Raw genomic sequence first — 11,507 nt, forward strand, 5'->3', positions numbered from 1 at the left:
TGAGACCTTTGCATGTTCCTGGCGAGGCAGGGAAGCTGTCAGGGAGGCAGGAACTGGGCTTGGCTGGATGCAGGGGAGCTGGAATGTTGCTGTGAAGCAGAATCCACACATCAGGGGGAAGCTGGAGAATCCAAACAGGGCTGGCTGGGATGAGATTTGTCCAATAACCACTCACAATTATATTCCCATTCATGAAACCTCCACTGGGAGTGAAGACAATGATGCTGCAGGGGCTGTAGGGCTGTGAACACGGTACACAGGATACCCAGCAATCCCAAACGGGTTTCAGAGGCTGACATCAGGACTTGAGCTCTCACATGGGCAATACCAGGAATGTTTCCTTTGGAATCAGCAGTGTTGGAGGAATTGAAGGTTGAGAGAGCAAAGCAAGCAATGGAATGAATTTTTTTTTTTTACAAGAGGCAATGCAGGGTGAAAGAATTCTTTTGCTCTCAGTAAAATTTCATTTGCTTATGGTATATTTTGCTGGAATAATCACTGTGGGTTCCTGATATTTTTATATATATATATATATGTATTTTTTTTTTTCTCAGCCTCAGTGACAGAACAGCAACCCAAAACATCTGGATGTAAACAATTGTTTTCCTGAACAGTTCTGCTGTGAGCTTTTAAGGTGTGATCAGACCTATTTGTGTTGTATTTTATAAACAAACGGCTGTGTGGGACACTTTGTTTCTGTGTTTTGTTCTACTGTGAGGAGTAAAACAATTATTTTGCTGTCAAGGACTTATTTCCTGGGCACATTTTATATTAATGTGACCATACCCACAAACATCCACTGTCAGCTCACCACTGGCTTTTTCCAGTGCCTTTGGCCACTGTGTTCAAGGGGGATATTGGAGGAGATTTGGGTGCTTGTCCCATAATGTGCTGGGGAGCTTATTTGTAATAGCAATAACTTATTTATATGCTTAGGTTGTTTATCACTCTGGGTTTTAGGAGACTGTTACCCCTGAGTTTCCTCTTAACCAGCTGAACTCTGAGAAATTCATGTTCACCTGGGCCCCAGCCAGGTGAGAATTCTCCTGTCTCACGTTATCCTGCTCAGAAACATCTCCTGACAGCATTTCACGGTCTCCATCTTCGTGTGGTTGCATGGAGGTGACAGATGGGCTTTGCCTGGAGGCTGGGCATGAGGCTGGGGACAAACCTCAGCGTGGCCTCCAGCAGGACGTGTCCCTCCGAGAAGGTGTCCTCTCCTCAAAGAGGTCTTTCCATTGCTGCCCAGTACCAAGTGCAGATGAGAAGAGCCTTCAGAAGGTTCTTTATTCCACTCCAGCAGTGCAGTTTGTTTCAGGGAGGGTTGTTTACTGTTGAACAGCAGCAGCAGAGCTTCCTTTCTAATTAACCTGGGGACCAGGAGATTTGCCTTTATCTCTCCTCAGACAGGTGCTGAGACCCCCAGTTCCTCTCTGCCAGGAAAGGTGTGCAAGTGGGGACGCCAAATAGCCAGAGAAGCCTCTGACTTATTAAAATTCCAGCAGAGGCCTTGGTGGAACAAGCTTTTGATCAGATAACAATCTATTCTTAAGCTCAGTCTAATATCCCTTGATGGCAGCTTTTTCTTAACTCTCTTTTGGTTTTTTTTTTTCCCCCTCTCTTATTTTATCAGGCAGTTTTCTCATAAATTTTCTCTTTTCTCCCTGCAGGACCTTAAACATGGAGAGGTTTTGTTACAGTGATGATCTTAAATAGGGAGCTGGGGAAGCAGCAGTGCCAGAGGAGGAATTTTAACTCATCCTGGAGCTCAGCCTGCAGCAGCTCTGTCCCTGCTGCCTCTCACAAATGCACTGACTGGGTGTTCTGGAGATGCAAAGCCTTTCCACCTCCCAGAGGTCTCCAGACCTTTGCTTTGTACCTGTGCAGCTCTACCACATCCAGCTGAAGTTCACGGTCTCAAAAGCAGGGAGTGATTTTGCCCAGTGTTTGAATTTTATCCGACATCCCTGCCTGGTGGTGTTCCCTCAAACTGCTCCTTCTGATCCAAAGGTCCTGGTGCATCCAGAGGGACAGGCTGGTGGGTACGTAGACAAGGCAAGTGTGTGGCTGCCATGGAAACGGACTGAAATTAGGGAATCAATTAAAGCTGAAAAAAGTGTTATCACTTTGGGAGACTAAATGCTTTTCTGTATCTTTTCTCTCTCTGTAGCATCTCCATTTTGACTTGCAGGTAATTGAAGTTTTAATTTGTTACCGTGTTCAGGTTAATGACAGAAGTTCTAAATGAACTGAATTCCCTCGTGTCCCCCGCGGTGAGTGCGTGCGGCAGTGGAGAGCTCCAGCTGCTTTGGGAAAGGCTGTTCTGGCACAATCCCCTTCCTGTGTGTCTGAATTCCTGGAAAATTTAGCCTCGAGGGCTGACTTTTGAAATGAACCTGGGAAAAATGCTCATTACCAGGCAGGCAAAGGGCATCCATGACCTGTTAACAGCTCGGTCAGTCTGCAGAACAGTTTGGGATAAAAGAGGAATTTTCTGTTTCTGCTGATTTAAGGAAAGGAAGCACATGCTCAGCAATCGCAGTAATTGGCTGTAAGCAGGCAGTGATTCATTTATGACCTGTCTGGGTGTGGAGTGTGGAGCACAGGGAGCCCAGCTGGGATTACCCCGAGGTGCAGCTGCTGCTGCCCTGGGATGCATCTCTCATCCCTCCCTCCCTCGCTCCTGCTCCCTTTGGCACTGCTCTGTCTCACTGCCCACACCTGCACAACGGGAGCCTGCAGCAGCAGCCTCCTGGTTATCCTTTTTCAGTGGGTTAACAAACCCACTGGCAGATATTCCTGTTTCAAAGAGCAGTTTTAAATTAATGCAGGAGCTGGAATGTTTGATGAGCCTGCAGGTACTGAAGGGCAGGTCCAGGTGTAACTGTGGCATTCAAACCTCAGCCAAAAGTTGCTCCTCTTTGGCTTCTTTATTGGCATTCAGAATGGGATTTTCACCTGTCCCGGGAGATCAAGTTCTACTGACTTTTACACTCCTAATGACTGAAACACCCTCAGAAATCCCATCTTTAGGGCTCTAATGACTCTCATTTTCAGAAGTACTCGGTGGCTGTGGCTGGAAGCTTCTCACGTCTGCCTGAGCCTTTCTAACTCTGCTCCTTTAAAGGTGAGGAGAGTGCTGGGAGCTGTGCTTAGGGCACACCTTTGGGGGGGTTTAAACTACGTTTCTAAAACACTTGATAAAAACCTAGAGCGTAGAGATGGAGCTTTGCATTATTCCCCCATCCCTCTTTGTCAAGTTCTCAATTCCCTGTTTGATCTCCAGGATCTAAATAAATCAGCATGTTTGCCTGCCTTGTCCAGTGTCTAATTAAATATGGAGATTGCAGATAAGCTTGAACTGAACAATAAATACTTGATATATTTTCCTTGAGATCTGGGGTTATAATGAAATTATTTATTACTTCCAAATTAGAAGCATTAGAAAAAGTCACAGTGTTTGTGTTTGCTACAAACTGCTTGTATTTGGCATCTCATTTTTTTATGCCAATGCCTTCCGCCTTTGGTCAGAGACTGCTCTGACATGATGATGTTGCCCCTTTTTTAACTGAACCTTTTTCAGAGAGAGCAGTGCCTCAGGGAGAGGCTGAGCTTTAATCTCTCACATTTCTGGTTCCAGTAGCTGAACTCAATCTAAGGCTTGGAATGCCACAGTAAAAATAACATTTGGGGCTGCTACAGCTCTTTTCTTGCCTATAGTTTTAACTTTGGCTGACTTCCATAAACTTAATTTAACATCAGTATTTAGTAGGATATTTTTTCAGGAGTATTTTTCAGTTGTTCCATAGCTTTAGAAAGTGTGTGGAAGCCATAAATGAGGTTCTTCCCTCCCCACAGAGTTGCTGAGGTGATTATGATGAAATGATAAACTCGGTCATAAATCACAATTTATCCTCATGGCAGTGAGATCACCAGGGCAGAGGGATGGGACCAGAGGCTCTTTAAGGTCCCTTTCATCCTAAGCCATTCTGTGATTCTGAGAAGAAGAAAATACATCTGAACACTGATGGGGAGAACCCTTGTGCTGCTCACCTGGAATGGAGAGCTCAGAAGAGCTGAGTGTGAGTGTGAGCGTGGCCAGGATGTGGAGCTTTATTGCTTGGAGAAATTCAGGATTGCAGAAGAGGAAGACAAGGCTGTCCTGTGGGAGCAGGAGGAGTCCCTGCCTTGCAGTTCTTCGCATTATTCTGAGGCTTTTTCCCCTCAAAATGAGACCTCCTATGAAATAAATCTTAAAATTACCAGCATTAGGAGAGACTGCAGTCAGTTCTGTCCTGACTTCCATGTGTTATTTGCAATGTATACTGGATTGCTGACAAATGAAATAAAAAAAAAACCTTTTTAATTTAATTAAAACCCATATAAATTGTGGAATATATTAGTGAAAAACAGTCTTTGTTGTCTTTGCTTTGGGTTTCCCATGATCTGACAGAAAAATAATGTGTAATGTAAATGTTTATACCTTGGTGGATCTCGTTAAGCCATTTAAAGTTAAGTAATGTTTGCCTGTTTCTAAACTTTAATTAGCATTTAACAAGAAAGCAACAGTCTAGCCAATTAGAGATTTAAGCAATAACACACACTCACTTCCATTTTCTAGCAATTAATTGATAACTAGTTTACTGTGGGCTAATAATTAAATGAGGAAACATTCCGAGCAATTTGAAAGCATTGATGCAAATGAGTTCTGCATTTCTTCTTTTCAAATTCACTGACCACGGTATCTAATCTGCCGTGAACAGAGGAAGGCTGAATCATCCCAAATACACGCTCAGGCTGGCTAACCAACCCTTAAAGAGACATCAGGCACTTTGGGGGAGCTTTAATTGCTTTGCTGAGGGAGTCTTGGAGCAGAGCTGGAGTTGGCCATGTGGTGTAGAGGCATGGGCTGGCTGGGCTCTGGCTGCTGGCAGTGGGCTCCTGTCCCTGTGCTGGGGAGCAGGGCAGGGGGCACACGCCGTGGGGCTGCTGGGGCTCTGCACCCACCTGTCCCACCTGGGGTGTTCCCGAGGGAAGCTCAGCTGTGCCTGAGTCCAAGCGGTCGCGGTTCTGCTGTGAGCAGCAGGCCCGGCTCTCGCTCCTCCACCGACGGCAAGAGGAATGGAATGTTTAACAAAGAGGGATCTGAGTTGGCAAAATCACTTGGTACATTCTGGCCGTGGAAATTGAAGGCATTTTTCTCCGGAATGTGGCGGTGATCACTGGGAATAGCTCCTTACAAACAGGAAATGTCCCTGGCTCCCGCACTCGAGGTGCAGCAATCTCCCTGGATGGAGGAAAAGGTCTCATTTTGTCTCAGAGCTCACCCATTTATGAGCTCTTCCTCATCTGGACGGGCAGTGAGGTGAAATTGCCTGAGCTCTATTAAGCTTTAAACACGAGCCATCCATCCCAAGAAAACACTCCTCAAAGGATTGTGCTTCTCAATTCCACTGCTGCCTGTTGCCCACCTGCCACGTCAATGTGTAGAGAATAAACCCAGACCATTTCCACTGCTTTTCCAGCATGGTGGGGCTGTAAAACTGGGAGGTGATACCAGCAGTTCTATGGACTTCCCCCTGCGAAATCCCCGTTTGGTTATCTCCTCTAAGTTAGGAGCTGCTGTTTGTCCAGTGGGAACTCAGTGTATGGGACCTCCTGGCAGTACTTAGAATACAGTCGAAAAAAATCTTTAATCTAAACAAGTATTGCCCAAAATACTCATTTGTGTTCACATTTTAATGTATTGTGTTTAATATCTTGTGTTTTCTCTCACTAGACTGGAGATGATGGAGAAGTAAGAATGTCAACTCTGTCTAATGCCACGTTTGAGACCTTGTGTCCTTCTGCTTTCCCTGTGAACAGAGCCTGGGGAGAGGAGCTGAGGAGCAGCCCTGGGGGTGCCCATGGGAGGATGATGAGCTGAAGGCCTGCTGTGAGTGACCATCACCTGATTCCCCCAGGTACCTTCCCCTCGGGATGGGCTCCCCTTTGCTGGCTGTTTAATCCCCAGAGAGCTCATCCCCAGCTTTTCTCTCGACTGCTGTAAATACAGTTTCTCCAAAGGCTGCTGTGGCCATTCCGAGATGGGCTGAGGGATGGCCTGTCCCTTCCCAGTTATTTAATAACCAGCATTTACTGGGATCCCCAGTAAGAGTCTCTGGCTCTCCCTGAAATGCTTTCTGAGCTGAAAACCAGATAATACTGGAACTAACTCAGACATTTTGGGATATTTCATGTCACAGAAATAGGGTAGAATTACACAAAAAGTATTGATTCCCATTTATCACTGCTTCATAATACTTTTTTATTAAACTTTATTTAATCCTTGCTTTCCAACTCATTCCATTGTCGCCGGCTGTGCCAGACATTGATGATTTATTATGTCCTCTTAATAGATATACATTTGGAGTTCCAGAGGGGAGAGCCATATTAGTTCCTTCAATCTTTTCGAGTGCCCAGAGAGGATTGCTTTGGGAAACACTTGCTTAAAAAGCCTTCCTAAAGCTCATTTCCAGTTGGAAGTAACTCCAGTGATGGGTTCAAAGCAACTTGAGCCAGGGTTTGAAGAAAAGGTTCCTGTTTGGGAGCCTGGATAAGTGGAGATTTTAGAATATTTTGTTTCCTCTTCCTCCAGAGTGTCACATCCCATAGGATCAGGGGCTATGGGGTTGTTTTATGTGGAAATAAGGACAAAGCAAACCTCATCCTTACAGTTTTTCCCTTCTTCCCAGCAGCTGTTGGGAGCACAAATATTACCCTGCTGTATATGCACAGCTATAATTTGAAATTATAAATAGTGCCTAATTTTCCTGGTATTTACTCCACAGACATAAATAGAGCTCAAACTAACTGGAAAATAAAAATAAAAGAGCACTTCTATCTCATGGAGATGTCAGTGCTAGCTTGAATTTACTTTGATCTGATTAAGTATTGCATATAATTTTTCATCACACTGTATATTTAACAAAATCAGTCTGTGATTTAATGTTTAGAAGAAAAATAGTGACAAATATAAATGCTATTTATTAAGCAGCAAATAACCATGGCCTGTCAGCAAAAGGGTTGCTTTTTATAGTAAGTGAGTGTCAAAGTAATTCAAATGGTTGGATATTTCAGGTCAAAATGTGTTGTTTTTTTTGTTTTTTTTTTTTTTTAATGGGCAGATTGAAAATTCCGAAATTTAGCAAAATAATTATTAGCCATAATGCTCAAGAAGCAATTTATTCAAGAAGTAGAGCTCCCTATTTGTGGAGTTTTGAGACATTTCTTGCATTTATTCCTATATTACATACTTACTTATGATTTATTCAGACTTGTCCTCTCTGTGGAATGAAAGGGTGTTGTGCCACTGCCATGTGCAGTGGAGACTTCCCCCAAAATCACCTGTGTTGGATTCATTTATTGATGTGATAGCCCCTGAATGCATTTGCTCTTATATTTTAAACTTACTCATTTCTCCTGGAGACACAACTGAGGTTTGTGGTAGTCATCACCCAGACTGCAGCGTTTTCCAACCCAAAACACGTCCTCCAATCATTTCAGGGAGCAACTGAGACAGTTTGTTAACGAGCTGATGTCTGGAGTGGCTCCTCATATTGAGTAGCACCCTAGAGCATGGAAATTTTCTTTATTCCTGGCTGTTAATAAGTTATTATTCCCCCATTATCGTCACTATTATTTATTAATGGCTGTTCCAGTGCTTTGGTCATGCTCATCATCCTGGTTTCCAGCAGCAATTCCGGGATGTTGACGCTGTCCCACTTTCCCTCAGTGCCAGTAGGACTCTCCTGCAAAGACACCCAGAGGTTACTCTGCTGCGAGCGAGGAGAAAATCCTGGCTTTGATCCTGGCAACTTCTGGGGAGTGGAATTTCCTGGGAGGCACGGTCTGATCCACTGCTGGGTAGTTGGAGTTGCTCCTTAAATTCCAGAGGGCTGGTGAAAGCTTGGAATCCCCCAGAACCAGCTTTAGTTCCTGGAGCTGTTCCTGGTCTGTTCCTGGAGCTGTTGGTGAGAAATGGCACAAGGTTTTAAAGGCTCTTGGGGAGAAGACACGGAAATACAGAAGGGATGAAGGTTTTTTGTACTTCTGCACCTCCTTACTGGTTTTTATCACTCAGGAAAGGTTTGATCAGCTCCTGCCCCTCGCTGTGTGCTGACTAAGGTGGGTCCTGCTTCAGGTTTTGGGTGAATGCTTTAGGAAGGCAGCACTTGGAGCTGGAAGGATGGACCAGCTTTGCTCCAGCCAGCAGGGCTCAGGGGGTGCTGCCTGTGGCTCACGTGAGGGGGAGTTGTTCCACTGGCATCACCTTCCTTGGTGCCTCCAGCATTTCTCACCACTCTCCAGGATTTCTCCTCTCCTTCCAGCAGAGTGCATTGCAGCAGTGCTGTTCAGCTTTCCTAACCCTGCTCTCCCTCGTTTGCTCAGTGCTCTGTTGTTGATTTTATTTTTTATGTATTTTTTTAAAATTTCCAGTGGATTGCTTTCAGAGGTTTTGCTCAGTGTGCTGTTGTTGATTTTATTTTTTATGTATTTTTTTTAAAATTTCCAGTGGATTGCTTTCAGAGAAATGTTCACCAAACACACAAAGAGCCGTGGGGCTGTCCCTCCCATAAGATGTGCACAGCACCAGCTCCAGCTGAGATGTGATAAGCAGAAGCTGCTGCTGCCTCAGACAGAAAGAGCCTCTTTCATTCCACCTGTGGGAATCATTTCTCATGGTGCATTACGAGGCTGTGCCCATCTGGGCATGGGGACAGGGAACAGGGATGGGGGAAAAGGGAGCAGGATGTGGGGGCTGCTCTCAGAAACCCCTCTGCTTCCAGAGCAGATGGACAGCTGGCAAATCAAACAGGGTCCCAGATGTGGTGAGTTCCTATTTACATTTATAAAAATTCCCCACTCTTCTGCCTTCTGCTGGAAATTCTCTCGGTAACTCAAAGCTTTTGGTGAAACTGCTGAGGTTCCACATAACCAGAGCTCCAGGGGTGGCTATCCCCTCCTGCCCAGCCTTGGATGCCATCACTCTGCCTTTCCAACCAGAAATATTTGTTTAAATAGCTTGATTTGTTTCTGCTGACTCACAGCTTAATGGGATTTTAAATCTGTTTGTCTCAGTGCCTCGTTCCAGTCTCTGGGTGTTCCCTGGGACAACTCCATCATCTCCCAGGGCATCCAACCCAAAGGGCAGGTCAAGGTCCATGGGCAAGAACCCAGCCTGCAGGGGGGAGCAAGGGCATGGATGGGGGGAAGAGAGCATGGATGGTTTGTGCTCTGCAGGAACCTTTGCAAGGCAGGAGATCTTCTCCCAGGTTTTTTCCTCTTGACTGCACTGGTTTTGTATGGAGGGGAAAAAACCCAAGGGCTTTTCTATGTTCTGTGTTAGTTTTTAATAGCTCAGCACTCGCTGGATCTTTGCAGTGTTCAAGACCTCATGAATTTTTAAAAGAAACCCGACTGAAAACACAAACAGAACATGTTTGTACCCGGGAGGAGCTTTCACACCTTTTCTGGCTGTTCTGTGAGTTCCTTGGGGTCACGGCTCCTCCTGCAAGGCTGGAGTGCTCCCTGTAAATCCCTGGGACATATCCGTGGTGGTTTGGGCTGTCCCAGGAGTGTGGCATCACTGGCTTTCACCTTGCTGATGTGAAAACTCAACGTGGAGTACTTGGGACTTGCCAGCAAAGCTGGGATTTGCTGGGGGCCACTGAGGGTCCCTCTGAGGGACACCCCAAGGCTGTCATCCATAGGCACCCTGCTGGGCCAGCACTGCCAAGCACACAGGAGCAAGGAATGTTTCTTCCCATTAACCAACCTTGGTTCCAGTAACAATTTTGGTGGTTTCCTCCAAGGGAACTTGGGTTCAAAGGAGTTAGTGGTCTGTTCAAAGGGTTTCATGTTATGTGAGGCCCTGGCACAGGGTGCCCAGAGCAGCTGGGGCTGCCCCTGGATCCCTGGCAGTGTCCAAGGCCAGGCTGGACATTGGGGCTGGGAGCAGCCTGGGACAGTGGGAGGTGTCCCTGCCCATGGCAGGGGTGGCACTGGGTGGGATTTAAGGTTCTGTCCTATGATTCAAGGTTCTCCAAGGTTGTACCTGCACCAGGCAACTCCAAGGCCTCTCCTTTCCCTGAAGCAGTTCCCAATATTTCTGCCTTATATTACCATTCTTCAGTGGAGAACATTTTCTCTTTTCAGCAGTCTTTCTGATATGGTTTTTTTTTTCCGTTCCATTCTGGTCCATTTTGTGAGAAAATTGAAGCACGTTTCAGGACATGTTGCTTCAGTGGAAGGGAAATAACCCTTTTCTTCCCTGGTGGAAGCAGCACTGTCCAAACTGGTGAGGTTCTTTCCCTCCCAGACATTTCTGTGCTCCCGGAAGGGAAGCTGGGCAGTCATTCTTTTGCCACATGGAAAATGAGAGTTCTGGTGTTGGATTTTAAAGCAAGAACAGCATGTAGATGCCTACATGCCATGGGAAAACAGTATTGCAAAATCTGCTACAAAAAGCATTTCGGGAAAAATTGCCCATGACAAAGGACAGGCACTTTTAATCTCATTTTCAGAATTTACAGAAAATCTGTTGTGTGCCTTAACTGGCTTCTTGGAATACATTGTCTTGTGCCAGAGTCAGGGAGAGTGTAGGAAGGAGGAGGGGCTAAGTGAGAGGTGCTCTGAAATGCAGCAGTTCAGCTTCTCTTTGGGTCTCTGGATCTTCAGAGATTGTCATCTTCTGAGCCAGATTCCTGCGGTGGAAGTTAGAGGATGCTGGGCACTGCCCAGGCTCCCCAGGCCATGGTCACAACCCCAAGGCTGCCAGAGCTCCAAGAGCATTTGGACAATTGGGGTTGCTGGGGTGTCTCTGCAGGGCCAGGAGCTGGACTGGATGATCCTTGTGGGTCCCTTCCATCCCAGGATATTCTGTGATTCCAAACCTTTCCCAGTTCTCCCTCCATCAGTAATTCTCTGTAGGAAAGAGTAAAATACTGCACTGATTTCAGGTGAGGTGATTTTTTCCCCTAAATATCCCCAAATCTTGCACCAGACACAGGGCAAACCTTGTCCCAGTGCAGCAGCAAGTCCTGTCTCTGTCAGGTGTGTGGATGTGCCTTGCTCCTGTCCCTGGGCTGTGCCAGTGGCTCCCCGGGGATGACACAAAGCTGCTCCTCAGTTGTTCCCTTCAGGGAGCCCTGCACTCCTTGTTTCTCTCATCCTGGGACTGCACAGCCCCTGGAGCCACGTGCCAAGAGCAGCAAGTAGGACTGGAGAGTTCTCATTCTTAAGCAATTTAATCCTACAGGCTAGAAACTCCTTGGGATAGCAAAATCCAGGAAAAATACAGCTTTTATGGCCTTTAAATCAAAGATTCCTGACAGGCTAATAATGGGCTGCTGTGCTCTTGGTGACAAGGATTTTGCAGTGGCAGCGTTAGGAATTGCCTTTGTCATTGCTCCTGGCTGGACATGGACTGGTTTATATATGGATCCTTCCCAGGGGTGGTGCAGAAC

The 11,507-nt window shown here is 46.0% G+C and overlaps 1 long non-coding RNA gene across 1 annotated transcript in view; it reads left to right on the forward strand.

Annotated features, from left to right (window-relative positions):
* The first annotated feature begins 5,729 nt into the window (after positions 1 to 5,729).
* The window catches only part of LOC108446959, a 15,345-nt gene continuing 9,567 nt past the window's right edge, over positions 5,730 to 11,507 (forward strand). Inside the window, exon 1 of the long non-coding RNA XR_001862300.1 lies at positions 5,730 to 5,963. This is a non-coding gene — a long non-coding RNA (uncharacterized LOC108446959). The remainder of the gene's footprint in view (positions 5,964 to 11,507) is intronic.

This window comes from Corvus brachyrhynchos, unplaced genomic scaffold, assembly GCF_000691975.1.
Source record: "Corvus brachyrhynchos isolate BGI_N302 unplaced genomic scaffold, ASM69197v1 scaffold95, whole genome shotgun sequence".
In the NCBI taxonomy this organism is placed as follows: Eukaryota; Metazoa; Chordata; class Aves; order Passeriformes; family Corvidae; genus Corvus; species Corvus brachyrhynchos.